Genomic DNA, 25,011 nt, shown 5'->3' with positions numbered 1-25,011 from the left:
TTTCAAATAAATTGTACTTTTTGATATATAAATCATACACGAAAATCTTCAGCAGGAATTTTTCTTTCAGAATATGTCATAAGAATTAAACAAAATACCACGAGTGAAGAAATATTAACGATTAATGTACAACTTGTCAATTTCTCTCGTGCGATTCTTCCTCAGAAAACGTGTTGTATTATTTCACAAAAACTAGATTGTGCCGTAAAACTGATATACATTTGTAGTAAAATCATTTCTTTATATGTTTTTGCTTTCAGATATACGTAGAAATAAAGAGACTTCCCAGAAATTTAGATTTTGCCTTCGATATGAAAGCACACAAAGATGGCAAACTTCGAAACCGGGACTTCCTTGACCGAGATGAAAGACGTTTCAAATATTCGAATTTTTTACTAGAACTTTACAAGATATAATTAGTATTTATTGTTTATTATTTGTTTTTGCTATAATGATTTTTTTTTTTGCTGATCAGAATCCTTTCAGAAAAATAGTGAATCATATAAGCCCTGGTAAAAAAAAGAGGCGATTTCAAATGACGACAAATGGCGGATACCATATTATCACAGACGACCTTTACGAGACCTAATTTAAAAAAAGAAATATATGTAGCCACATGCATGTGGAAGGAGTGGAATTCTTAAGTGTATCTAACTTGACTTGCATGTATTTCACGTAAAAATATTTCACCATGCAGATGGGTATTGAAAAATAAATAAATTTATGAATGATTTATTTTCTGTTTTCTTCATTCATTGATAGCTAGATATGTTGAATATTACATCCAAGTAAATTAGTTAAAAAAAATCATACAACAATTATGTTTGGTAGGAATGCAAAATTGTAAGTAAAAAAAAATGTCTACAACACCCGGTATTCCCAGGCGGTCACCCATCCAAGTACTAACCGGGCTCGACGTTGCTTAACTTCGGTGATCGGACGAGAACCGGTGTTTTCAACGTGATATGGTCGTAGACACAGAAGTGTTAATGTTTTTGATATATAAGGTTAGGTAGTAGCATTTTTGAACAAAATTTATATAAAATAGATTTTTTTCAGAAGCAAAACTTTACAATAATAATATGTTTGGTAGAAATTCAAAATTATAGGTACAAAAAATGTCTACAACACCCGGTATTCCCAGGCGGTCACCCATCCAAGTACTAACCGGGCTCGACGTTGCTTAACTTCGGTGATCGGACGAGAACCGGTGTTTTCAACGTGATATGGTCGTAGACACAGAAGTGTTAAAATTTTTGATATATAAAGTTAGGAAGTAAAGCAATTTTGAACAGATCTAGAATTTGTATAAAAAAAAGATTTTTTTCAGGTTTAAGATAGAAGCAAAACTAAATACTTACTGCACGATCCAGAGTGGAAGATAGTAAAATTTAGCAAGTACACATGGACTTTATAGTAAAAAAAATTGCAGAGAAGAAAGAGAGATTTAGAATATGGGACAAGCTATATTTTATTTGTGACTAATACCATGCAACAATTTCAGACTCTTTTTGAAAAAATTTGGTAGCCCTTAAAAGGGCTGTTTAAGCTTTAAAAGCATCATGATGCTTCCTTCATTTACTTCTTCTTTGGTGTCTTTGCCTTCTTTGGTTTAGCTGCAGCCTTTGTCTTCTTGGGAGATTTTGTGGCTTTCTTTGCAGATTTGGCAGCAGGTTTTGCAGCAGGTTTCTTTGCAGCTGGTTTCTTTGCTTTTGGTTTAGCTGCTTTCTTTTCACCTGCTGGTTTCTTTGCTGCAGGTTTCTTTGCGGCAGTCTTTTTGGTAGGTGTCTTTGCCTTCTTTGGCTTGGCGGCTTTAGGTTTAACTACTTTCTTTGCTGGTTTCTTAGCTGGTTTAGCCACTTCCCCAATCTTAAAGCTTCCAGAAGCGCCGGTACCCTTCGACTGTTTCAAGCTATTGCTCTTCACTCCTGATTTCAGAGCTAACTTCAAGTGAGTGTTGACTGTTTTTGCATCGCTACCAACGCTGAAGTTTGCTAAGATATACTTAAGGATGGCTTGACGGCTGGAGCCTCCACGCTCTTTCAAAGCAGATATAGCCTTTCCGACCATCTCGCTGTATTTTGGATGAGTAGCTACTTTCTTTGGTTTAGCTGCAGCTTTCTTCTTTGGTGACTTAGCTGGGGTCTTTACTACTGGTGCTGGTGCGTCTGACATTTTGCGGCTTTGGTTGTTGAACGATGTGTGCGAATGAACGACAGATTACAATGATATGCAATTCGCACTGACACAGAGTGTAATTATCTATCTAACGCGGACCTCGACGAGAGCACCCTTAAACTTTCATGACAATCTAATTCAAACAGATCGACAAGAAAATCTGTGTGCTTGTTCGACAAGTTTTAATCATTTGTTTCAAATAAATTGTACTTTTTGATATATAAATCATACACGAAAATCTTCAGCAGGAATTTTTCTTTCAGAATATGTCATAAGAATTAAACAAAATACCACGAGTGAAGAAATATTAACGATTAATGTACAACTTGTCAATTTCTCTCGTGCGATTCTTCCTCAGAAAACGTGTTGTATTATTTCACAAAAACTAGATTGTGCCGTAAAACTGATATACATTTGTAGTAAAATCATTTCTTTATATGTTTTTGCTTTCAGATATACGTAGAAATAAAGAGACTTCCCAGAAATTTAGATTTTGCCTTCGATATGAAAGCACACAAAGATGGCAAACTTCGAAACCGGGACTTCCTTGACCGAGATGAAAGACGTTTCAAATATTCGAATTTTTTACTAGAACTTTACAAGATATAATTAGTATTTATTGTTTATTATTTGTTTTTGCTATAATGATTTTTTTTTTGCTGATCAGAATCCTTTCAGAAAAATAGTGAATCATATAAGCCCTGGTAAAAAAAAGAGGCGATTTCAAATGACGACAAATGGCGGATACCATATTATCACAGACGACCTTTACGAGACCTAATTTAAAAAAAGAAATATATGTAGCCACATGCATGTGGAAGGAGTGGAATTCTTAAGTGTATCTAACTTGACTTGCATGTATTTCACGTAAAAATATTTCACCATGCAGATGGGTATTGAAAAATAAATAAATTTATGAATGATTTATTTTCTGTTTTCTTCATTCATTGATAGCTAGATATGTTGAATATTACATCCAAGTAAATTAGTTAAAAAAAATCATACAACAATTATGTTTGGTAGGAATGCAAAATTGTAAGTAAAAAAAAATGTCTACAACACCCGGTATTCCCAGGCGGTCACCCATCCAAGTACTAACCGGGCTCGACGTTGCTTAACTTCGGTGATCGGACGAGAACCGGTGTTTTCAACGTGATATGGTCGTAGACACAGAAGTGTTAATGTTTTTGATATATAAGGTTAGGTAGTAGCATTTTTGAACAAAATTTATATAAAATAGATTTTTTTCAGAAGCAAAACTTTACAATAATAATATGTTTGGTAGAAATTCAAAATTATAGGTACAAAAAATGTCTACAACACCCGGTATTCCCAGGCGGTCACCCATCCAAGTACTAACCGGGCTCGACGTTGCTTAACTTCGGTGATCGGACGAGAACCGGTGTTTTCAACGTGATATGGTCGTAGACACAGAAGTGTTAAAATTTTTGATATATAAAGTTAGGAAGTAAAGCAATTTTGAACAGATCTAGAATTTGTATAAAAAAAAGATTTTTTTCAGGTTTAAGATAGAAGCAAAACTAAATACTTACTGCACGATCCAGAGTGGAAGATAGTAAAATTTAGCAAGTACACATGGACTTTATAGTAAAAAAAATTGCAGAGAAGAAAGAGAGATTTAGAATATGGGACAAGCTATATTTTATTTGTGACTAATACCATGCAACAATTTCAGACTCTTTTTGAAAAAATTTGGTAGCCCTTAAAAGGGCTGTTTAAGCTTTAAAAGCATCATGATGCTTCCTTCATTTACTTCTTCTTTGGTGTCTTTGCCTTCTTTGGTTTAGCTGCAGCCTTTGTCTTCTTGGGAGATTTTGTGGCTTTCTTTGCAGATTTGGCAGCAGGTTTTGCAGCAGGTTTCTTTGCAGCTGGTTTCTTTGCTTTTGGTTTAGCTGCTTTCTTTTCACCTGCTGGTTTCTTTGCTGCAGGTTTCTTTGCGGCAGTCTTTTTGGTAGGTGTCTTTGCCTTCTTTGGCTTGGCGGCTTTAGGTTTAACTACTTTCTTTGCTGGTTTCTTAGCTGGTTTAGCCACTTCCCCAATCTTAAAGCTTCCAGAAGCGCCGGTACCCTTCGACTGTTTCAAGCTATTGCTCTTCACTCCTGATTTCAGAGCTAACTTCAAGTGAGTGTTGACTGTTTTTGCATCGCTACCAACGCTGAAGTTTGCTAAGATATACTTAAGGATGGCTTGACGGCTGGAGCCTCCACGCTCTTTCAAAGCAGATATAGCCTTTCCGACCATCTCGCTGTATTTTGGATGAGTAGCTACTTTCTTTGGTTTAGCTGCAGCTTTCTTCTTTGGTGACTTAGCTGGGGTCTTTACTACTGGTGCTGGTGCGTCTGACATTTTGCGGCTTTGGTTGTTGAACGATGTGTGCGAATGAACGACAGATTACAATGATATGCAATTCGCACTGACACAGAGTGTAATTATCTATCTAACGCGGACCTCGACGAGAGCACCCTTAAACTTTCATGACAATCTAATTCAAACAGATCGACAAGAAAATCTGTGTGCTTGTTCGACAAGTTTTAATCATTTGTTTCAAATAAATTGTACTTTTTGATATATAAATCATACACGAAAATCTTCAGCAGGAATTTTTCTTTCAGAATATGTCATAAGAATTAAACAAAATACCACGAGTGAAGAAATATTAACGATTAATGTACAACTTGTCAATTTCTCTCGTGCGATTCTTCCTCAGAAAACGTGTTGTATTATTTCACAAAAACTAGATTGTGCCGTAAAACTGATATACATTTGTAGTAAAATCATTTCTTTATATGTTTTTGCTTTCAGATATACGTAGAAATAAAGAGACTTCCCAGAAATTTAGATTTTGCCTTCGATATGAAAGCACACAAAGATGGCAAACTTCGAAACCGGGACTTCCTTGACCGAGATGAAAGACGTTTCAAATATTCGAATTTTTTACTAGAACTTTACAAGATATAATTAGTATTTATTGTTTATTATTTGTTTTTGCTATAATGATTTTTTTTTTGCTGATCAGAATCCTTTCAGAAAAATAGTGAATCATATAAGCCCTGGTAAAAAAAAGAGGCGATTTCAAATGACGACAAATGGCGGATACCATATTATCACAGACGACCTTTACGAGACCTAATTTAAAAAAAGAAATATATGTAGCCACATGCATGTGGAAGGAGTGGAATTCTTAAGTGTATCTAACTTGACTTGCATGTATTTCACGTAAAAATATTTCACCATGCAGATGGGTATTGAAAAATAAATAAATTTATGAATGATTTATTTTCTGTTTTCTTCATTCATTGATAGCTAGATATGTTGAATATTACATCCAAGTAAATTAGTTAAAAAAAATCATACAACAATTATGTTTGGTAGGAATGCAAAATTGTAAGTAAAAAAAAATGTCTACAACACCCGGTATTCCCAGGCGGTCACCCATCCAAGTACTAACCGGGCTCGACGTTGCTTAACTTCGGTGATCGGACGAGAACCGGTGTTTTCAACGTGATATGGTCGTAGACACAGAAGTGTTAATGTTTTTGATATATAAGGTTAGGTAGTAGCATTTTTGAACAAAATTTATATAAAATAGATTTTTTTCAGAAGCAAAACTTTACAATAATAATATGTTTGGTAGAAATTCAAAATTATAGGTACAAAAAATGTCTACAACACCCGGTATTCCCAGGCGGTCACCCATCCAAGTACTAACCGGGCTCGACGTTGCTTAACTTCGGTGATCGGACGAGAACCGGTGTTTTCAACGTGATATGGTCGTAGACACAGAAGTGTTAAAATTTTTGATATATAAAGTTAGGAAGTAAAGCAATTTTGAACAGATCTAGAATTTGTATAAAAAAAAGATTTTTTTCAGGTTTAAGATAGAAGCAAAACTAAATACTTACTGCACGATCCAGAGTGGAAGATAGTAAAATTTAGCAAGTACACATGGACTTTATAGTAAAAAAAATTGCAGAGAAGAAAGAGAGATTTAGAATATGGGACAAGCTATATTTTATTTGTGACTAATACCATGCAACAATTTCAGACTCTTTTTGAAAAAATTTGGTAGCCCTTAAAAGGGCTGTTTAAGCTTTAAAAGCATCATGATGCTTCCTTCATTTACTTCTTCTTTGGTGTCTTTGCCTTCTTTGGTTTAGCTGCAGCCTTTGTCTTCTTGGGAGATTTTGTGGCTTTCTTTGCAGATTTGGCAGCAGGTTTTGCAGCAGGTTTCTTTGCAGCTGGTTTCTTTGCTTTTGGTTTAGCTGCTTTCTTTTCACCTGCTGGTTTCTTTGCTGCAGGTTTCTTTGCGGCAGTCTTTTTGGTAGGTGTCTTTGCCTTCTTTGGCTTGGCGGCTTTAGGTTTAACTACTTTCTTTGCTGGTTTCTTAGCTGGTTTAGCCACTTCCCCAATCTTAAAGCTTCCAGAAGCGCCGGTACCCTTCGACTGTTTCAAGCTATTGCTCTTCACTCCTGATTTCAGAGCTAACTTCAAGTGAGTGTTGACTGTTTTTGCATCGCTACCAACGCTGAAGTTTGCTAAGATATACTTAAGGATGGCTTGACGGCTGGAGCCTCCACGCTCTTTCAAAGCAGATATAGCCTTTCCGACCATCTCGCTGTATTTTGGATGAGTAGCTACTTTCTTTGGTTTAGCTGCAGCTTTCTTCTTTGGTGACTTAGCTGGGGTCTTTACTACTGGTGCTGGTGCGTCTGACATTTTGCGGCTTTGGTTGTTGAACGATGTGTGCGAATGAACGACAGATTACAATGATATGCAATTCGCACTGACACAGAGTGTAATTATCTATCTAACGCGGACCTCGACGAGAGCACCCTTAAACTTTCATGACAATCTAATTCAAACAGATCGACAAGAAAATCTGTGTGCTTGTTCGACAAGTTTTAATCATTTGTTTCAAATAAATTGTACTTTTTGATATATAAATCATACACGAAAATCTTCAGCAGGAATTTTTCTTTCAGAATATGTCATAAGAATTAAACAAAATACCACGAGTGAAGAAATATTAACGATTAATGTACAACTTGTCAATTTCTCTCGTGCGATTCTTCCTCAGAAAACGTGTTGTATTATTTCACAAAAACTAGATTGTGCCGTAAAACTGATATACATTTGTAGTAAAATCATTTCTTTATATGTTTTTGCTTTCAGATATACGTAGAAATAAAGAGACTTCCCAGAAATTTAGATTTTGCCTTCGATATGAAAGCACACAAAGATGGCAAACTTCGAAACCGGGACTTCCTTGACCGAGATGAAAGACGTTTCAAATATTCGAATTTTTTACTAGAACTTTACAAGATATAATTAGTATTTATTGTTTATTATTTGTTTTTGCTATAATGATTTTTTTTTTGCTGATCAGAATCCTTTCAGAAAAATAGTGAATCATATAAGCCCTGGTAAAAAAAAGAGGCGATTTCAAATGACGACAAATGGCGGATACCATATTATCACAGACGACCTTTACGAGACCTAATTTAAAAAAAGAAATATATGTAGCCACATGCATGTGGAAGGAGTGGAATTCTTAAGTGTATCTAACTTGACTTGCATGTATTTCACGTAAAAATATTTCACCATGCAGATGGGTATTGAAAAATAAATAAATTTATGAATGATTTATTTTCTGTTTTCTTCATTCATTGATAGCTAGATATGTTGAATATTACATCCAAGTAAATTAGTTAAAAAAAATCATACAACAATTATGTTTGGTAGGAATGCAAAATTGTAAGTAAAAAAAAATGTCTACAACACCCGGTATTCCCAGGCGGTCACCCATCCAAGTACTAACCGGGCTCGACGTTGCTTAACTTCGGTGATCGGACGAGAACCGGTGTTTTCAACGTGATATGGTCGTAGACACAGAAGTGTTAATGTTTTTGATATATAAGGTTAGGTAGTAGCATTTTTGAACAAAATTTATATAAAATAGATTTTTTTCAGAAGCAAAACTTTACAATAATAATATGTTTGGTAGAAATTCAAAATTATAGGTACAAAAAATGTCTACAACACCCGGTATTCCCAGGCGGTCACCCATCCAAGTACTAACCGGGCTCGACGTTGCTTAACTTCGGTGATCGGACGAGAACCGGTGTTTTCAACGTGATATGGTCGTAGACACAGAAGTGTTAAAATTTTTGATATATAAAGTTAGGAAGTAAAGCAATTTTGAACAGATCTAGAATTTGTATAAAAAAAAGATTTTTTTCAGGTTTAAGATAGAAGCAAAACTAAATACTTACTGCACGATCCAGAGTGGAAGATAGTAAAATTTAGCAAGTACACATGGACTTTATAGTAAAAAAAATTGCAGAGAAGAAAGAGAGATTTAGAATATGGGACAAGCTATATTTTATTTGTGACTAATACCATGCAACAATTTCAGACTCTTTTTGAAAAAATTTGGTAGCCCTTAAAAGGGCTGTTTAAGCTTTAAAAGCATCATGATGCTTCCTTCATTTACTTCTTCTTTGGTGTCTTTGCCTTCTTTGGTTTAGCTGCAGCCTTTGTCTTCTTGGGAGATTTTGTGGCTTTCTTTGCAGATTTGGCAGCAGGTTTTGCAGCAGGTTTCTTTGCAGCTGGTTTCTTTGCTTTTGGTTTAGCTGCTTTCTTTTCACCTGCTGGTTTCTTTGCTGCAGGTTTCTTTGCGGCAGTCTTTTTGGTAGGTGTCTTTGCCTTCTTTGGCTTGGCGGCTTTAGGTTTAACTACTTTCTTTGCTGGTTTCTTAGCTGGTTTAGCCACTTCCCCAATCTTAAAGCTTCCAGAAGCGCCGGTACCCTTCGACTGTTTCAAGCTATTGCTCTTCACTCCTGATTTCAGAGCTAACTTCAAGTGAGTGTTGACTGTTTTTGCATCGCTACCAACGCTGAAGTTTGCTAAGATATACTTAAGGATGGCTTGACGGCTGGAGCCTCCACGCTCTTTCAAAGCAGATATAGCCTTTCCGACCATCTCGCTGTATTTTGGATGAGTAGCTACTTTCTTTGGTTTAGCTGCAGCTTTCTTCTTTGGTGACTTAGCTGGGGTCTTTACTACTGGTGCTGGTGCGTCTGACATTTTGCGGCTTTGGTTGTTGAACGATGTGTGCGAATGAACGACAGATTACAATGATATGCAATTCGCACTGACACAGAGTGTAATTATCTATCTAACGCGGACCTCGACGAGAGCACCCTTAAACTTTCATGACAATCTAATTCAAACAGATCGACAAGAAAATCTGTGTGCTTGTTCGACAAGTTTTAATCATTTGTTTCAAATAAATTGTACTTTTTGATATATAAATCATACACGAAAATCTTCAGCAGGAATTTTTCTTTCAGAATATGTCATAAGAATTAAACAAAATACCACGAGTGAAGAAATATTAACGATTAATGTACAACTTGTCAATTTCTCTCGTGCGATTCTTCCTCAGAAAACGTGTTGTATTATTTCACAAAAACTAGATTGTGCCGTAAAACTGATATACATTTGTAGTAAAATCATTTCTTTATATGTTTTTGCTTTCAGATATACGTAGAAATAAAGAGACTTCCCAGAAATTTAGATTTTGCCTTCGATATGAAAGCACACAAAGATGGCAAACTTCGAAACCGGGACTTCCTTGACCGAGATGAAAGACGTTTCAAATATTCGAATTTTTTACTAGAACTTTACAAGATATAATTAGTATTTATTGTTTATTATTTGTTTTTGCTATAATGATTTTTTTTTTGCTGATCAGAATCCTTTCAGAAAAATAGTGAATCATATAAGCCCTGGTAAAAAAAAGAGGCGATTTCAAATGACGACAAATGGCGGATACCATATTATCACAGACGACCTTTACGAGACCTAATTTAAAAAAAGAAATATATGTAGCCACATGCATGTGGAAGGAGTGGAATTCTTAAGTGTATCTAACTTGACTTGCATGTATTTCACGTAAAAATATTTCACCATGCAGATGGGTATTGAAAAATAAATAAATTTATGAATGATTTATTTTCTGTTTTCTTCATTCATTGATAGCTAGATATGTTGAATATTACATCCAAGTAAATTAGTTAAAAAAAATCATACAACAATTATGTTTGGTAGGAATGCAAAATTGTAAGTAAAAAAAAATGTCTACAACACCCGGTATTCCCAGGCGGTCACCCATCCAAGTACTAACCGGGCTCGACGTTGCTTAACTTCGGTGATCGGACGAGAACCGGTGTTTTCAACGTGATATGGTCGTAGACACAGAAGTGTTAATGTTTTTGATATATAAGGTTAGGTAGTAGCATTTTTGAACAAAATTTATATAAAATAGATTTTTTTCAGAAGCAAAACTTTACAATAATAATATGTTTGGTAGAAATTCAAAATTATAGGTACAAAAAATGTCTACAACACCCGGTATTCCCAGGCGGTCACCCATCCAAGTACTAACCGGGCTCGACGTTGCTTAACTTCGGTGATCGGACGAGAACCGGTGTTTTCAACGTGATATGGTCGTAGACACAGAAGTGTTAAAATTTTTGATATATAAAGTTAGGAAGTAAAGCAATTTTGAACAGATCTAGAATTTGTATAAAAAAAAGATTTTTTTCAGGTTTAAGATAGAAGCAAAACTAAATACTTACTGCACGATCCAGAGTGGAAGATAGTAAAATTTAGCAAGTACACATGGACTTTATAGTAAAAAAAATTGCAGAGAAGAAAGAGAGATTTAGAATATGGGACAAGCTATATTTTATTTGTGACTAATACCATGCAACAATTTCAGACTCTTTTTGAAAAAATTTGGTAGCCCTTAAAAGGGCTGTTTAAGCTTTAAAAGCATCATGATGCTTCCTTCATTTACTTCTTCTTTGGTGTCTTTGCCTTCTTTGGTTTAGCTGCAGCCTTTGTCTTCTTGGGAGATTTTGTGGCTTTCTTTGCAGATTTGGCAGCAGGTTTTGCAGCAGGTTTCTTTGCAGCTGGTTTCTTTGCTTTTGGTTTAGCTGCTTTCTTTTCACCTGCTGGTTTCTTTGCTGCAGGTTTCTTTGCGGCAGTCTTTTTGGTAGGTGTCTTTGCCTTCTTTGGCTTGGCGGCTTTAGGTTTAACTACTTTCTTTGCTGGTTTCTTAGCTGGTTTAGCCACTTCCCCAATCTTAAAGCTTCCAGAAGCGCCGGTACCCTTCGACTGTTTCAAGCTATTGCTCTTCACTCCTGATTTCAGAGCTAACTTCAAGTGAGTGTTGACTGTTTTTGCATCGCTACCAACGCTGAAGTTTGCTAAGATATACTTAAGGATGGCTTGACGGCTGGAGCCTCCACGCTCTTTCAAAGCAGATATAGCCTTTCCGACCATCTCGCTGTATTTTGGATGAGTAGCTACTTTCTTTGGTTTAGCTGCAGCTTTCTTCTTTGGTGACTTAGCTGGGGTCTTTACTACTGGTGCTGGTGCGTCTGACATTTTGCGGCTTTGGTTGTTGAACGATGTGTGCGAATGAACGACAGATTACAATGATATGCAATTCGCACTGACACAGAGTGTAATTATCTATCTAACGCGGACCTCGACGAGAGCACCCTTAAACTTTCATGACAATCTAATTCAAACAGATCGACAAGAAAATCTGTGTGCTTGTTCGACAAGTTTTAATCATTTGTTTCAAATAAATTGTACTTTTTGATATATAAATCATACACGAAAATCTTCAGCAGGAATTTTTCTTTCAGAATATGTCATAAGAATTAAACAAAATACCACGAGTGAAGAAATATTAACGATTAATGTACAACTTGTCAATTTCTCTCGTGCGATTCTTCCTCAGAAAACGTGTTGTATTATTTCACAAAAACTAGATTGTGCCGTAAAACTGATATACATTTGTAGTAAAATCATTTCTTTATATGTTTTTGCTTTCAGATATACGTAGAAATAAAGAGACTTCCCAGAAATTTAGATTTTGCCTTCGATATGAAAGCACACAAAGATGGCAAACTTCGAAACCGGGACTTCCTTGACCGAGATGAAAGACGTTTCAAATATTCGAATTTTTTACTAGAACTTTACAAGATATAATTAGTATTTATTGTTTATTATTTGTTTTTGCTATAATGATTTTTTTTTTTGCTGATCAGAATCCTTTCAGAAAAATAGTGAATCATATAAGCCCTGGTAAAAAAAAGAGGCGATTTCAAATGACGACAAATGGCGGATACCATATTATCACAGACGACCTTTACGAGACCTAATTTAAAAAAAGAAATATATGTAGCCACATGCATGTGGAAGGAGTGGAATTCTTAAGTGTATCTAACTTGACTTGCATGTATTTCACGTAAAAATATTTCACCATGCAGATGGGTATTGAAAAATAAATAAATTTATGAATGATTTATTTTCTGTTTTCTTCATTCATTGATAGCTAGATATGTTGAATATTACATCCAAGTAAATTAGTTAAAAAAAATCATACAACAATTATGTTTGGTAGGAATGCAAAATTGTAAGTAAAAAAAAATGTCTACAACACCCGGTATTCCCAGGCGGTCACCCATCCAAGTACTAACCGGGCTCGACGTTGCTTAACTTCGGTGATCGGACGAGAACCGGTGTTTTCAACGTGATATGGTCGTAGACACAGAAGTGTTAATGTTTTTGATATATAAGGTTAGGTAGTAGCATTTTTGAACAAAATTTATATAAAATAGATTTTTTTCAGAAGCAAAACTTTACAATAATAATATGTTTGGTAGAAATTCAAAATTATAGGTACAAAAAATGTCTACAACACCCGGTATTCCCAGGCGGTCACCCATCCAAGTACTAACCGGGCTCGACGTTGCTTAACTTCGGTGATCGGACGAGAACCGGTGTTTTCAACGTGATATGGTCGTAGACACAGAAGTGTTAAAATTTTTGATATATAAAGTTAGGAAGTAAAGCAATTTTGAACAGATCTAGAATTTGTATAAAAAAAAGATTTTTTTCAGGTTTAAGATAGAAGCAAAACTAAATACTTACTGCACGATCCAGAGTGGAAGATAGTAAAATTTAGCAAGTACACATGGACTTTATAGTAAAAAAAATTGCAGAGAAGAAAGAGAGATTTAGAATATGGGACAAGCTATATTTTATTTGTGACTAATACCATGCAACAATTTCAGACTCTTTTTGAAAAAATTTGGTAGCCCTTAAAAGGGCTGTTTAAGCTTTAAAAGCATCATGATGCTTCCTTCATTTACTTCTTCTTTGGTGTCTTTGCCTTCTTTGGTTTAGCTGCAGCCTTTGTCTTCTTGGGAGATTTTGTGGCTTTCTTTGCAGATTTGGCAGCAGGTTTTGCAGCAGGTTTCTTTGCAGCTGGTTTCTTTGCTTTTGGTTTAGCTGCTTTCTTTTCACCTGCTGGTTTCTTTGCTGCAGGTTTCTTTGCGGCAGTCTTTTTGGTAGGTGTCTTTGCCTTCTTTGGCTTGGCGGCTTTAGGTTTAACTACTTTCTTTGCTGGTTTCTTAGCTGGTTTAGCCACTTCCCCAATCTTAAAGCTTCCAGAAGCGCCGGTACCCTTCGACTGTTTCAAGCTATTGCTCTTCACTCCTGATTTCAGAGCTAACTTCAAGTGAGTGTTGACTGTTTTTGCATCGCTACCAACGCTGAAGTTTGCTAAGATATACTTAAGGATGGCTTGACGGCTGGAGCCTCCACGCTCTTTCAAAGCAGATATAGCCTTTCCGACCATCTCGCTGTATTTTGGATGAGTAGCTACTTTCTTTGGTTTAGCTGCAGCTTTCTTCTTTGGTGACTTAGCTGGGGTCTTTACTACTGGTGCTGGTGCGTCTGACATTTTGCGGCTTTGGTTGTTGAACGATGTGTGCGAATGAACGACAGATTACAATGATATGCAATTCGCACTGACACAGAGTGTAATTATCTATCTAACGCGGACCTCGACGAGAGCACCCTTAAACTTTCATGACAATCTAATTCAAACAGATCGACAAGAAAATCTGTGTGCTTGTTCGACAAGTTTTAATCATTTGTTTCAAATAAATTGTACTTTTTGATATATAAATCATACACGAAAATCTTCAGCAGGAATTTTTCTTTCAGAATATGTCATAAGAATTAAACAAAATACCACGAGTGAAGAAATATTAACGATTAATGTACAACTTGTCAATTTCTCTCGTGCGATTCTTCCTCAGAAAACGTGTTGTATTATTTCACAAAAACTAGATTGTGCCGTAAAACTGATATACATTTGTAGTAAAATCATTTCTTTATATGTTTTTGCTTTCAGATATACGTAGAAATAAAGAGACTTCCCAGAAATTTAGATTTTGCCTTCGATATGAAAGCACACAAAGATGGCAAACTTCGAAACCGGGACTTCCTTGACCGAGATGAAAGACGTTTCAAATATTCGAATTTTTTACTAGAACTTTACAAGATATAATTAGTATTTATTGTTTATTATTTGTTTTTGCTATAATGATTTTTTTTTTGCTGATCAGAATCCTTTCAGAAAAATAGTGAATCATATAAGCCCTGGTAAAAAAAAGAGGCGATTTCAAATGACGACAAATGGCGGATACCATATTATCACAGACGACCTTTACGAGACCTAATTTAAAAAAAGAAATATATGTAGCCACATGCATGTGGAAGGAGTGGAATTCTTAAGTGTATCTAACTTGACTTGCATGTATTTCACGTAAAAATATTTCACCATGCAGATGGGTATTGAAAAATAAATAAATTTATGAATGATTTATTTTCTGTTTTCTTCATTCATTGATAGCTAGATATGTTGAATATTACATCCAAGTAAATTAGTTAAAAAAAATCATACAACAATTATGTTTGGTAGGAATGCAAAATTGTAAGTAAAAAAAAATGTCTACAACACCCGGTATTCCCAGGCGGTCACCCATCCAAGTACTAACCGGGCTCGACGTTGCTTAACTTCGGTGATCGGACGAGAACCGGTGTTTTCAACGTGATATGGTCGTAGACACAGAAGTGTTAATGTTTTTGATATATAAGGTTAGGTAGTAGCATTTTTGAACAAAATTTATATAAAATAGATTTTTTTCAGAAGCAAAACTTTACAATAATAATATGTTTGGTAGAAATTCAAAATTATAGGTACAAAAAATGTCTACAACACCCGGTATTCCCAGGCGGTCACCCATCCAAGTACTAACCGGGCTCGACGTTGCTTAACTTCGGTGATCGGACGAGAACCGGTGTTTTCAACGTGATATGGTCGTAGACACAGAAGTGTTAAAATTTTTGATATATAAAGTTAGGAAGTAAAGCAATTTTGAACAGATCTAGAATTTGTATAAAAAAAAGATTTTTTTCAGGTTTAAGATAGAAGCAAAACTAAATACTTACTGCACGATCCAGAGTGGAAGATAGTAAAATTTAGCAAGTACACATGGACTTTATAGTAAAAAAAATTGCAGAGAAGAAAGAGAGATTTAGAATATGGGACAAGCTATATTTTATTTGTGACTAATACCATGCAACAATTTCAGACTCTTTTTGAAAAAATTTGGTAGCCCTTAAAAGGGCTGTTTAAGCTTTAAAAGCATCATGATGCTTCCTTCATTTACTTCTTCTTTGGTGTCTTTGCCTTCTTTGGTTTAGCTGCAGCCTTTGTCTTCTTGGGAGATTTTGTGGCTTTCTTTGCAGATTTGGCAGCAGGTTTTGCAGCAGGTTTCTTTGCAGCTGGTTTCTTTGCTTTTGGTTTAGCTGCTTTCTTTTCACCTGCTGGTTTCTTTGCTGCAGGTTTCTTTGCGGCAGTCTTTTTGGTAGGTGTCTTTGCCTTCTTTGGCTTGGCGGCTTTAGGTTTAACTACTTTCTTTGCTGGTTTCTTAGCTGGTTTAGCCACTTCCCCAATCTTAAAGCTTCCAGAAGCGCCGGTACCCTTCGACTGTTTCAAGCTATTGCTCTTCACTCCTGATTTCAGAGCTAACTTCAAGTGAGTGTTGACTGTTTTTGCATCGCTACCAACGCTGAAGTTTGCTAAGATATACTTAAGGATGGCTTGACGGCTGGAGCCTCCACGCTCTTTCAAAGCAGATATAGCCTTTCCGACCATCTCGCTGTATTTTGGATGAGTAGCTACTTTCTTTGGTTTAGCTGCAGCTTTCTTCTTTGGTGACTTAGCTGGGGTCTTTACTACTGGTGCTGGTGCGTCTGACATTTTGCGGCTTTGGTTGTTGAACGATGTGTGCGAATGAACGACAGATTACAATGATATGCAATTCGCACTGACACAGAGTGTAATTATCTATCTAACGCGGACCTCGACGAGAGCACCCTTAAACTTTCATGACAATCTAATTCAAACAGATCGACAAGAAAATCTGTGTGCTTGTTCGACAAGTTTTAATCATTTGTTTCAAATAAATTGTACTTTTTGATATATAAATCATACACGAAAATCTTCAGCAGGAATTTTTCTTTCAGAATATGTCATAAGAATTAAACAAAATACCACGAGTGAAGAAATATTAACGATTAATGTACAACTTGTCAATTTCTCTCGTGCGATTCTTCCTCAGAAAACGTGTTGTATTATTTCACAAAACTAGATTGTGCCGTAAAACTGATATACATTTGTAGTAAAATCATTTCTTTATATGTTTTTGCTTTCAGATATACGTAGAAATAAAGAGACTTCCCAGAAATTTAGATTTTGCCTTCGATATGAAAGCACACAAAGATGGCAAACTTCGAAACCGGGACTTCCTTGACCGAGATGAAAGACGTTTCAAATATTCGAATTTTTACTAGAACTTTACAAGATATAATTAGTATTTATTGTTTATTATTTGTTTTTGCTATAATGATTTTTTTTTTGCTGATCAGAATCCTTTCAGAAAAATAGTGAATCATATAAGCCCTGGTAAAAAAAAGAGGCGATTTCAAATGACGACAAATGGCGGATACCATATTATCACAGACGACCTTTACGAGACCTAATTTAAAAAAAGAAATATATGTAGCCACATGCATGTGGAAGGAGTGGAATTCTTAAGTGTATCTAACTTGACTTGCATGTATTTCACGTAAAAATATTTCACCATGCAGATGGGTATTGAAAAATAAATAAATTTATGAATGATTTATTTTCTGTTTTCTTCATTCATTGATAGCTAGATATGTTGAATATTACATCCAAGTAAATTAGTTAAAAAAAATCATACAACAATTATGTTTGGTAGGAATGCAAAATTGTAAGTAAAAAAAAATGTCTACAACACCCGGTATTCCCAGGCGGTCACCCATCCAAGTACTAACCGGGCTCGACGTTGCTTAACTTCGGTGATCGGACGAGAACCGGTGTTTTCAACGTGATATGGTCGTAGACACAGAAGTGTTAATGTTTTTGATATATAAGGTTAGGTAGTAGCATTTTTGAACAAAATTTATATAAAATAGATTTTTTTCAGAAGCAAAACTTTACAATAATAATATGTTTGGTAGAAATTCAAAATTATAGGTACAAAAAATGTCTACAACACCCGGTATTCCCAGGCGGTCACCCATCCAAGTACTAACCGGGCTCGACGTTGCTTAACTTCGGTGATCGGACGAGAACCGGTGTTTTCAACGTGATATGGTCGTAGACACAGAAGTGTTAAAATTTTTGATATATAAAGTTAGGAAGTAAAGCAATTTTGAACAGATCTAGAATTTGTATAAAAAAAAGATTTTTTTCAGGTTTAAGATAGAAGCAAAACTAAATACTTACTGCACGATCCAGAGTGGAAGATAGTAAAATTTAGCAAGTACACATGGACTTTATAGTAAAAAAAATTGCAGAGAAGAAAGAGAGATTTAGAATATGGGACAAGCTATATTTTATTTGTGACTAATACCATGCAACAATTTCAGACTCTTTTTGAAAAAATTTGGTAGCCCTTAAAAGGGCTGTTTAAGCTTTAAAAGCATCATGATGCTTCCTTCATTTACTTCTTCTTTGGTGTCTTTGCCTTCTTTGGTTTAGCTGCAGCCTTTGTCTTCTTGGGAGATTTTGTGGCTTTCTTTGCAGATTTGGCAGCAGGTTTTGCAGCAGGTTTCTTTGCAGCTGGTTTCTTTGCTTTTGGTTTAGCTGCTTTCTTTTCACCTGCTGGTTTCTTTGCTGCAGGTTTCTTTGCGGCAGTCTTTTTGGTAGGTGTCTTTGCCTTCTTTGGCTTGGCGGCTTTAGGTTTAACTACTTTCTTTGCTGGTTTCTTAGCTGGTTTAGCCACTTCCCCAATCTTAAAGCTTCCAGAAGCGCCGGTACCCTTCGACTGTTTCAAGCTATTGCTCTTCACTCCTGATTTCAGAGCTAACTTCAAGTGAGTGTTGACTGTTTTTGCATCGCTACCAACGCTGAAGTTTGCTAAGATATACTTAAGGATGGCTTGACGGCTGGAGCCTCCACGCTCTTTCAAAGCAGATATAGCCTTTCCGACCATCTCGCTGTATTTTGGATGAGTAGCTACTTTCTTTGGTTTAGCTGCAGCTTTCTTCTTTGGTGACTTAGCTGGGGTCTTTACTACTGGTGCTGGTGCGTCTGACATTTTGCGGCTTTGGTTGTTGAACGATGTGTGCGAATGAACGACAGATTACAATGATATGCAATTCGCACTGACACAGAGTGTAATTATCTATCTAACGCGGACCTCGACGAGAGCACCCTTAAACTTTCATGACAATCTAATTCAAACAGATCGACAAGAAAATCTGTGTGCTTGTTCGACAAGTTTTAATCATTTGTTTCAAATAAATTGTACTTTTTGATATATAAATCATACACGAAAATCTTCAGCAGGAATTTTTCTTTCAGAATATGTCATAAGAATTAAACAAAATACCACGAGTGAAGAAATATTAACGATTAATGTACAACTTGTCAATTTCTCTCGTGCGATTCTTCCTCAGAAAACGTGTTGTATTATTTCACAAAAACTAGATTGTGCCGTAAAACTGATATACATTTGTAGTAAAATCATTTCTTTATATGTTTTTGCTTTCAGATATACGTAGAAATAAAGAGACTTCCCAGAAATTTAGATTTTGCCTTCGATATGAAAGCACACAAAGATGGCAAACTTCGAAACCGGGACTTCCTTGACCGAGATGAAAGACGTTTCAAATATTCGAATTTTTTACTAGAACTTTACAAGATATAATTAGTATTTATTGTTTATTATTTGTTTTTGCTATAATGATTTTTTTTTGCTGATCAGAATCCTTTCAGAAAAATAGTGAATCATATAAGCCCTGGTAAAAAAAAGAGGCGATTTCAAATGACGACAAATGGCGGATACCATATTATCACAGACGACCTTTACGAGACCTAATTTAAAAAAAGAAATATATGTAGCCACATGCATGTGGAAGGAGTGGAATTCTTAAGTGTATCTAACTTGACTTGCATGTATTTCACGTAAAAATATTTCACCATGCAGATGGGTATTGAAAAATAAATAAATTTATGAATGATTTATTTTCTGTTTTCTTCATTCATTGATAGCTAGATATGTTGAATATTACATCCAAGTAAATTAGTTAAAAAAAATCATACAACAATTATGTTTGGTAGGAATGCAAAATTGTAAGTAAAAAAAATGTCTACAACACCCGGTATTCCCAGGCGGTCACCCATCCAAGTACTAACCGGGCTCGACGTTGCTTAACTTCGGTGATCGGACGAGAACCGGTGTTTTCAACGTGATATGGTCGTAGACACAGAAGTGTTAATGTTTTTGATATATAAGGTTAGGTAGTAGCATTTTTGAACAAAATTTATATAAAATAGATTTTTTTCAGAAGCAAAACTTTACAATAATAATATGTTTGGTAGAAATTCAAAATTATAGGTACAAAAAATGTCTACAACACCCGGTATTCCCAGGCGGTCACCCATCCAAGTACTAACCGGGCTCGACGTTGCTTAACTTCGGTGATCGGACGAGAACCGGTGTTTTCAACGTGATATGGTCGTAGACACAGAAGTGTTAAAATTTTTGATATATAAAGTTAGGAAGTAAAGCAATTTTGAACAGATCTAGAATTTGTATAAAAAAAGATTTTTTTCAGGTTTAAGATAGAAGCAAAACTAAATACTTACTGCACGATCCAGAGTGGAAGATAGTAAAATTTAGCAAGTACACATGGACTTTATAGTAAAAAAAATTGCAGAGAAGAAAGAGAGATTTAGAATATGGGACAAGCTATATTTTATTTGTGACTAATACCATGCAACAATTTCAGACTCTTTTTGAAAAAATTTGGTAGCCCTTAAAAGGGCTGTTTAAGCTTTAAAAGCATCATGATGCTTCCTTCATTTACTTCTTCTTTGGTGTCTTTGCCTTCTTTGGTTTAGCTGCAGCCTTTGTCTTCTTGGGAGATTTTGTGGCTTTCTTTGCAGATTTGGCAGCAGGTTTTGCAGCAGGTTTCTTTGCAGCTGGTTTCTTTGCTTTTGGTTTAGCTGCTTTCTTTTCACCTGCTGGTTTCTTTGCTGCAGGTTTTCTTTGCGGCAGTCTTTTTGGTAGGTGTCTTTGCCTTCTTTGGCTTGGCGGCTTTAGGTTTAACTACTTTCTTTGCTGGTTTCTTAGCTGGTTTAGCCACTTCCCCAATCTTAAAGCTTCCAGAAGCGCCGGTACCCTTCGACTGTTTCAAGCTATTGCTCTTCACTCCTGATTTCAGAGCTAACTTCAAGTGAGTGTTGACTGTTTTTGCATCGCTACCAACGCTGAAGTTTGCTAAGATATACTTAAGGATGGCTTGACGGCTGGAGCCTCCACGCTCTTTCAAAGCAGATATAGCCTTTCCGACCATCTCGCTGTATTTTGGATGAGTAGCTACTTTCTTTGGTTTAGCTGCAGCTTTCTTCTTTGGTGACTTAGCTGGGGTCTTTACTACTGGTGCTGGTGCGTCTGACATTTTGCGGCTTTGGTTGTTGAACGATGTGTGCGAATGAACGACAGATTACAATGATATGCAATTCGCACTGACACAGAGTGTAATTATCTATCTAACGCGGACCTCGACGAGAGCACCCTTAAACTTTCATGACAATCTAATTCAAACAGATCGACAAGAAAATCTGTGTGCTTGTTCGACAAGTTTTAATCATTTGTTTCAAATAAATTGTACTTTTTGATATATAAATCATACACGAAAATCTTCAGCAGGAATTTTTCTTTCAGAATATGTCATAAGAATTAAACAAAATACCACGAGTGAAGAAATATTAACGATTAATGTACAACTTGTCAATTTCTCTCGTGCGATTCTTCCTCAGAAAACGTGTTGTATTATTTCACAAAAACTAGATTGTTGTGCCGTAAAACTGATATACATTTGTAGTAAAATCATTTCTTTATATGTTTTTGCTTTCAGATATACGTAGAAATAAAGAGACTTCCCAGAAATTTAGATTTTGCCTTCGATATGAAAGCACACAAAGATGGCAAACTTCGAAACCGGGACTTCCTTGACCGAGATGAAAGACGTTTCAAATATTCGAATTTTTTACTAGAACTTTACAAGATATAATTAGTATTTATTGTTTATTATTTGTTTTTGCTATAATGATTTTTTTTTTGCTGATCAGAATCCTTTCAGAAAAATAGTGAATCATATAAGCCCTGGTAAAAAAAGAGGCGATTTCAAATGACGACAAATGGCGGATACCATATATCACAGACGACCTTTACGAGACCTAATTTAAAAAAAGAAATATATGTAGCCACATGCATGTGGAAGGAGTGGAATTCTTAAGTGTATCTAACTTGACTTGCATGTATTTCACGTAAAAATATTTCACCATGCAGATGGGTATTGAAAAATAAATAAATTTATGAATGATTTATTTTCTGTTTTCTTCATTCATTGATAGCTAGATATGTTGAATATTACATCCAAGTAAATTAGTTAAAAAAAATCATACAACAATTATGTTTGGTAGGAATGCAAAATTGTAAGTAAAAAAAAATGTCTACAACACCCGGTATTCCCAGGCGGTCACCCATCCAAGTACTAACCGGGCTCGACGTTGCTTAACTTCGGTGATCGGACGAGAACCGGTGTTTTCAACGTGATATGGTCGTAGACACAGAAGTGTTAATGTTTTTGATATATAAGGTTAGGTAGTAGCATTTTTGAACAAAATTTATATAAAATAGATTTTTTTCAGAAGCAAAACTTTACAATAATAATATGTTTGGTAGAAATTCAAAATTATAGGTACAAAAAATGTCTACAACACCCGGTATTCCCAGGCGGTCACCCATCCAAGTACTAACCGGGCTCGACGTTGCTTAACTTCGGTGATCGGACGAGAACGGTGTTTTTCAACGTGATATGGTCGTAGACACAGAAGTGTTAAAATTTTTGATATATAAAGTTAGGAAGTAAAGCAATTTTGAACAGATCTAGAATTTGTATAAAAAAAAGATTTTTTTCAGGTTTAAGATAGAAGCAAAACTAAATACTTACTGCACGATCCAGAGTGGAAGATAGTAAAATTTAGCAAGTACACATGGACTTTATAGTAAAAAAAATTGCAGAGAAGAAAGAGAGATTTAGAATATGGACAAGCTATATTTTATTTGTGACTAATACCATGCAACAATTTCAGACTCTTTTTGAAAAAATTTGGTAGCCCTTAAAAGGGCTGTTTAAGCTTTAAAAGCATCATGATGCTTCCTTCATTTACTTCTTCTTTGGTGTCTTTGCCTTCTTTGGTTTAGCTGCAGCCTTTGTCTTCTTGGGAGATTTTGTGGCTTTCTTTGCAGATTTGGCAGCAGGTTTTGCAGCAGGTTTCTTTGCAGCTGGTTTCTTTGCTTTTGGTTTAGCTGCTTTCTTTTCACCTGCTGGTTTCTTTGCTGCAGGTTTCTTTGCGGCAGTCTTTTTGGTAGGTGTCTTTGCCTTCTTTGGCTTGGCGGCTTAGGTTTAACTACTTTCTTTGCTGGTTTCTTAGCTGGTTTAGCCACTTCCCCAATCTTAAAGCTTCCAGAAGCGCCGGTACCCTTCGACTGTTTCAAGCTATTGCTCTTCACTCCTGATTTCAGAGCTAACTTCAAGTGAGTGTTGACTGTTTTTGCATCGCTACCAACGCTGAAGTTTGCTAAGATATACTTAAGGATGGCTTGACGGCTGGAGCCTCCACGCTCTTTCAAAGCAGATATAGCCTTTCCGACCATCTCGCTGTATTTTGGATGAGTAGCTACTTTCTTTGGTTTAGCTGCAGCTTTCTTCTTTGGTGACTTAGCTGGGGTCTTTACTACTGGTGCTGGTGCGTCTGACATTTTGCGGCTTTGGTTGTTGAACGATGTGTGCGAATGAACGACAGATTACAATGATATGCAATTCGCACTGACACAGAGTGTAATTATCTATCTAACGCGGACCTCGACGAGAGCACCCTTAAACTTTCATGACAATCTAATTCAAACAGATCGACAAGAAAATCTGTGTGCTTGTTCGACAAGTTTTAATCATTTGTTTCAATAAATTGTACTTTTTGATATATAAATCATACACGAAAATCTTCAGCAGGAATTTTTCTTTCAGAATATGTCATAAGAATTAAACAAAATACCACGAGTGAAGAAATATTAACGATTAATGTACAACTTGTCAATTTCTCTCGTGCGATTCTTCCTCAGAAAACGTGTTGTATTATTTCACAAAAACTAGATTGTGCCGTAAAACTGATATACATTTGTAGTAAAATCATTTCTTTATATGTTTTTGCTTTCAGATATACGTAGAAATAAAGAGACTTCCCAGAAATTTAGATTTTGCCTTCGATATGAAAGCACACAAAGATGGCAAACTTCGAAACCGGGACTTCCTTGACCGAGATGAAAGACGTTTCAAATATTCGAATTTTTTACTAGAACTTTACAAGATATAATTAGTATTTATTGTTTATTATTTGTTTTTGCTATAATGATTTTTTTTTTGCTGATCAGAATCCTTTTCAGAAAAATAGTGAATCATATAAGCCCTGGTAAAAAAAAGAGGCGATTTCAAATGACGACAAATGGCGGATACCATATTATCACAGACGACCTTTACGAGACCTAATTTAAAAAAAGAAATATATGTAGCCACATGCATGTGGAAGGAGTGGAATTCTTAAGTGTATCTAACTTGACTTGCATGTATTTCACGTAAAAATATTTCACCATGCAGATGGGTATTGAAAAATAAATAAATTTATGAATGATTTATTTTCTGTTTTCTTCATTCATTGATAGCTAGATATGTTGAATATTACATCCAAGTAAATTAGTTAAAAAAAATCATACAACAATTATGTTTGGTAGGAATGCAAAATTGTAAGTAAAAAAAAATGTCTACAACACCCGGTATTCCCAGGCGGTCACCCATCCAAGTACTAACCGGGCTCGACGTTGCTTAACTTCGGTGATCGGACGAGAACCGGTGTTTTCAACGTGATATGGTCGTAGACACAGAAGTGTTAATGTTTTTGATATATAAGGTTAGGTAGTAGCATTTTTGAACAAAATTTATATAAAATAGATTTTTTTCAGAAGCAAAACTTTACAATAATAATATGTTTGGTAGAAATTCAAAATTATAGGTACAAAAAATGTCTACAACACCCGGTATTCCCAGGCGGTCACCCATCCAAGTACTAACCGGGCTCGACGTTGCTTAACTTCGGTGATCGGACGAGAACCGGTGTTTTCAACGTGATATGGTCGTAGACAACAGAAGTGTTAAAAATTTTTGATATATAAAGTTAGGAAGTAAAGCAATTTTGAACAGATCTAGAATTTGTATAAA

The 25,011-nt window shown here is 35.6% G+C and overlaps 22 non-coding genes across 22 annotated transcripts; all 22 read right to left on the bottom strand.

Annotated features, from left to right (window-relative positions):
- Positions 1–858: 858 nt before the first annotated feature.
- Positions 859–977, bottom strand: LOC143061059 (5S ribosomal RNA). Its single transcript, XR_012974256.1, has one exon. It is a non-coding gene; the product is annotated as a 5S ribosomal RNA (ribosomal RNA).
- A 142-nt stretch (positions 978–1,119) lies between these two features.
- On the bottom strand, positions 1,120–1,238 carry LOC143061058 (5S ribosomal RNA). Its single transcript, XR_012974255.1, has one exon. It is a non-coding gene; the product is annotated as a 5S ribosomal RNA (ribosomal RNA).
- A 1,990-nt stretch (positions 1,239–3,228) lies between these two features.
- On the bottom strand, positions 3,229–3,347 carry LOC143061057 (5S ribosomal RNA). The gene has a single exon (XR_012974254.1). It is a non-coding gene; the product is annotated as a 5S ribosomal RNA (ribosomal RNA).
- A 142-nt stretch (positions 3,348–3,489) lies between these two features.
- LOC143061056 (5S ribosomal RNA) lies at positions 3,490–3,608 on the bottom strand. Its single transcript, XR_012974253.1, has one exon. It is a non-coding gene; the product is annotated as a 5S ribosomal RNA (ribosomal RNA).
- Positions 3,609–5,598: 1,990 nt separating this feature from the next.
- LOC143061055 (5S ribosomal RNA) lies at positions 5,599–5,717 on the bottom strand. The gene has a single exon (XR_012974252.1). It is a non-coding gene; the product is annotated as a 5S ribosomal RNA (ribosomal RNA).
- A 142-nt stretch (positions 5,718–5,859) lies between these two features.
- LOC143061054 (5S ribosomal RNA) lies at positions 5,860–5,978 on the bottom strand. The gene has a single exon (XR_012974251.1). It is a non-coding gene; the product is annotated as a 5S ribosomal RNA (ribosomal RNA).
- Positions 5,979–7,968: 1,990 nt separating this feature from the next.
- On the bottom strand, positions 7,969–8,087 carry LOC143061052 (5S ribosomal RNA). The gene has a single exon (XR_012974249.1). It is a non-coding gene; the product is annotated as a 5S ribosomal RNA (ribosomal RNA).
- A 142-nt stretch (positions 8,088–8,229) lies between these two features.
- On the bottom strand, positions 8,230–8,348 carry LOC143061051 (5S ribosomal RNA). The gene has a single exon (XR_012974248.1). It is a non-coding gene; the product is annotated as a 5S ribosomal RNA (ribosomal RNA).
- A 1,990-nt stretch (positions 8,349–10,338) lies between these two features.
- On the bottom strand, positions 10,339–10,457 carry LOC143061049 (5S ribosomal RNA). The gene has a single exon (XR_012974247.1). It is a non-coding gene; the product is annotated as a 5S ribosomal RNA (ribosomal RNA).
- A 142-nt stretch (positions 10,458–10,599) lies between these two features.
- Positions 10,600–10,718, bottom strand: LOC143061048 (5S ribosomal RNA). Its single transcript, XR_012974246.1, has one exon. It is a non-coding gene; the product is annotated as a 5S ribosomal RNA (ribosomal RNA).
- Positions 10,719–12,709: 1,991 nt separating this feature from the next.
- On the bottom strand, positions 12,710–12,828 carry LOC143061047 (5S ribosomal RNA). The gene has a single exon (XR_012974245.1). It is a non-coding gene; the product is annotated as a 5S ribosomal RNA (ribosomal RNA).
- A 142-nt stretch (positions 12,829–12,970) lies between these two features.
- Positions 12,971–13,089, bottom strand: LOC143061046 (5S ribosomal RNA). The gene has a single exon (XR_012974244.1). It is a non-coding gene; the product is annotated as a 5S ribosomal RNA (ribosomal RNA).
- Positions 13,090–15,079: 1,990 nt separating this feature from the next.
- Positions 15,080–15,198, bottom strand: LOC143061045 (5S ribosomal RNA). Its single transcript, XR_012974243.1, has one exon. It is a non-coding gene; the product is annotated as a 5S ribosomal RNA (ribosomal RNA).
- Positions 15,199–15,340: 142 nt separating this feature from the next.
- Positions 15,341–15,459, bottom strand: LOC143061044 (5S ribosomal RNA). The gene has a single exon (XR_012974242.1). It is a non-coding gene; the product is annotated as a 5S ribosomal RNA (ribosomal RNA).
- A 1,988-nt stretch (positions 15,460–17,447) lies between these two features.
- On the bottom strand, positions 17,448–17,566 carry LOC143061043 (5S ribosomal RNA). The gene has a single exon (XR_012974241.1). It is a non-coding gene; the product is annotated as a 5S ribosomal RNA (ribosomal RNA).
- A 142-nt stretch (positions 17,567–17,708) lies between these two features.
- LOC143061042 (5S ribosomal RNA) lies at positions 17,709–17,827 on the bottom strand. Its single transcript, XR_012974240.1, has one exon. It is a non-coding gene; the product is annotated as a 5S ribosomal RNA (ribosomal RNA).
- A 1,988-nt stretch (positions 17,828–19,815) lies between these two features.
- LOC143061076 (5S ribosomal RNA) lies at positions 19,816–19,934 on the bottom strand. The gene has a single exon (XR_012974272.1). It is a non-coding gene; the product is annotated as a 5S ribosomal RNA (ribosomal RNA).
- Positions 19,935–20,076: 142 nt separating this feature from the next.
- LOC143061075 (5S ribosomal RNA) lies at positions 20,077–20,195 on the bottom strand. The gene has a single exon (XR_012974271.1). It is a non-coding gene; the product is annotated as a 5S ribosomal RNA (ribosomal RNA).
- A 1,991-nt stretch (positions 20,196–22,186) lies between these two features.
- Positions 22,187–22,305, bottom strand: LOC143061064 (5S ribosomal RNA). The gene has a single exon (XR_012974261.1). It is a non-coding gene; the product is annotated as a 5S ribosomal RNA (ribosomal RNA).
- Positions 22,306–22,447: 142 nt separating this feature from the next.
- LOC143061074 (5S ribosomal RNA) lies at positions 22,448–22,566 on the bottom strand. The gene has a single exon (XR_012974270.1). It is a non-coding gene; the product is annotated as a 5S ribosomal RNA (ribosomal RNA).
- Positions 22,567–24,554: 1,988 nt separating this feature from the next.
- LOC143061053 (5S ribosomal RNA) lies at positions 24,555–24,673 on the bottom strand. The gene has a single exon (XR_012974250.1). It is a non-coding gene; the product is annotated as a 5S ribosomal RNA (ribosomal RNA).
- Positions 24,674–24,815: 142 nt separating this feature from the next.
- Positions 24,816–24,934, bottom strand: LOC143061041 (5S ribosomal RNA). Its single transcript, XR_012974239.1, has one exon. It is a non-coding gene; the product is annotated as a 5S ribosomal RNA (ribosomal RNA).
- Positions 24,935–25,011: the final 77 nt, after the last annotated feature.

Source organism: Mytilus galloprovincialis, unplaced genomic scaffold, assembly GCF_965363235.1.
Source record: "Mytilus galloprovincialis unplaced genomic scaffold, xbMytGall1.hap1.1 HAP1_SCAFFOLD_212, whole genome shotgun sequence".
In the NCBI taxonomy this organism is placed as follows: Eukaryota; Metazoa; Mollusca; class Bivalvia; order Mytilida; family Mytilidae; genus Mytilus; species Mytilus galloprovincialis.
The sequence above is the reverse complement of the archived record's forward strand: the minus strand, read 5'-3'. Positions and strand labels throughout refer to the sequence as shown.